Genomic DNA, 2,686 nt, shown 5'->3' on the forward strand with positions numbered 1-2,686 from the left:
TTGTAAAAATGAGGTCTTGCTTCCCAGGCGGGTCTCGAACCTGCGGGCTCAGGCCATCCACTCATCTCAGCCTCCCAAAGGTGCGGGATTACAGGCTGAGCCACCGGGCCCGGCTCCATTTCATTTTTAATCGACCTGCTGGGCTCCAGCGATCCTTCCACCTCAGCCTTCCAAGTAGCTGGAATTACAGGCATGCACTACGACGCCCTGCTGATTTGATTTATTGTAGAGATGAGGTCTTGCCAAGTTGCCCAGGCGGGTCTCGAACCCTCAGGCTCAGGCAATCCACTCACCTCAGCCTCCCAAAGGTACAGGATTACAGGCTGAGCCACTGAGCCCGGCTATATGTAACTTTTTAAAATCGTTTTTTAGAGATGAGGTCTCACCAAGTTGCCCAGGCTGGTCTTAAACACCTGGGCTCAGGCAGTCCTCTCGCCTCCACCTCCCAAAGTGCTGAGCCACTGCCCCTGGCCTTTTTTTTCTTTTTGAGTCGGATTTTCACTCTGTCACTCAGGCTGGAGTGCAGTGGCATGATCTCAGCTCACTGCAGCTGTGACCTCCTGGGCCCAGGTGATCCTTTTGCCTCAGTCTTCTGGGTAGCTGAGACTACAGGTCCACACTACCATGCCCGGTTACTTTTTTGATATTTTGTAGAGACAAGGTCTCGCTATGTTGCCTGGTCTCCAACTTTTGAGCTCAAGCTCAAGCGATTCTCCCACCTTAGCTTCCCCATGATGTGCTGGAATTACAAGCATGAGCCTTTGTGCCTGGCCTCTGTATGAACTTTGAACATGTGCGAATAGGATACTTTGTTAGAAGGGAAAGTGCTAGGTCAAATGGCTCACACATTTGTAATTTGGAAGATGTTACAAAGTTATTCTTCATAAAGTTTGCACAGATTTCCAGTTACATTAGCAGTGGATGAGAATGCTTGTTCCTCACACTGTTGCCAAGATAGTTATCAAGCGTTTTGATCTTTGCCAATCTGATAGGTGAAAAATTATACCTCAGTGTGGTTTTCATTTGCATGTCTTTTATTAAGAGTGACACTCTGAAGCCGGGCTCGGTGGCTCAGCCTGTAATCCCACGCCTTTGGGAGGCTGAGGTGAGTGGATTGCCTGAGCCTGTGGGTTCAAGACCCGCCTGGGCAGCAAGACCTCATCTCTACAATAAATCAAAAAATCAACCGGGCGTGGTAGCGCATACCTGTAATTCTGGCTACTTGGAAGGCTGAGGCGGAAGGATCGCCGGAGCCCAGCAGGTCGAGGCTGCGGTGGCCAGGAACGGCCACTGCACTCCAGTCTGGGCGACAGAGTGAGACTCCAACTCAAAAAAAAAAAAAAAAAAAAAAGAGTGACACTCTGAGAAAATAGCAAGTGTTAGTGAGGATATAGAGAAACTGGAACACTTGTGCACCGTTGGCAGAATCATAAACTGGTATAGCAGCTATGAAAAATACTATGGTGGTTTCATGAAAATGTAAATAAAATGACCAGGTCTGGACAAGCAGGGCTTGCAAAAAGATCAACTTCCTTTTGGCTAGAGATTTACTATATCTGTCCTTGGAAGAAGAAAAGACAAATATAAAAAGAAACGATTAGTTCAAAGTCCAAATTCTTATTTTGTGGATGTAAAATGTTCAGATTGCCACAAGATTACCACAATTTTCAACCATGTTCAGACAGTGGTTCTTTGTGTAGGTTGTTCAAGAGCTTTGTACCAGCCGACAGGAGGAAAGGCTAGACTCACAGAAGGGTGCTCATTTAGAAGAAAGCAACATGAATGGAATAATCTAACACAACTTTCTGAATTTGTGTTATTTTACAGAAAGTCTTATCATAAATTCAGTAATTCTAGTTATCTACCAAGATAATAATAATTATGTTTGATTTTGTGATGCATCAAAAGAAAAAAGGAATTACCATAGAATTCAGCAATTCCACTTCTGGGTATATACCCAAAATAATTGAAAGTGAAGAGATATTTGTACATCCATGTTCACAGCGATATTACTCAAAATATTACTCAAAATTACTGGCCAGGTGTGGTGGATCATGCCTGTAATCCCAGCATCTTGGGAGGCCAAGGGGGGAGGATTGCTTGAGCCCAGGAGTTCAAGGCCAGTCTGGATAACATTTTGAGACTCTCATTAAATAAATTTTTTTAAAAAGTGCTGGGCTCAGCTGGGCTCGGTGGCTCAGCCTGTAATCCCGCGCCTTTGGGAGGCTGAGGTGAGTGGATTGCCTGAACCCGCGGGTTCGAGACCCGCCTGGGCAGCGAGACCTCATCTCTACAATAAAATTAAAAAATTAGCCGGACGTGGTAGCGTGCGCCTGTAATTCTGGCTACTTGGAAGGCTGAGGTGGAAGGATCACCGGAGCGCAGCATGTCGAGGCTGCGGTGGCTGGGAGCGGCCACTGCACTACAGTCGGGGCGACAGAGTGAGACTCCAACTCAAAAAAAAAAAAAAAAAAAGAAGTGCCGGGCTCAGTGGCTCAGCCTGTAATCCCATACCTTTGGGAGGCTGAGGTGGGTGGATTGCCTGAGCCCGCGGGTTCGAGACCTGCCTGGTCAACGAGACCTCATCTCTACAATAAATTAAAAAATCAGCCGGGTGTGGTAGTGTATGCCTGTAATTCCGGCTACTCGGAAGGCTGAGGCGGAAGGATCGCCGGAGCCCAGCAGG

The sequence above is a fragment of the Carlito syrichta genome, unplaced genomic scaffold (assembly GCF_000164805.1).
Source record: "Carlito syrichta isolate Samal-C Ts95f unplaced genomic scaffold, Tarsius_syrichta-2.0.1 Scaffold306734, whole genome shotgun sequence".
NCBI lineage: Eukaryota > Metazoa > Chordata > Mammalia > Primates > Tarsiidae > Carlito > Carlito syrichta.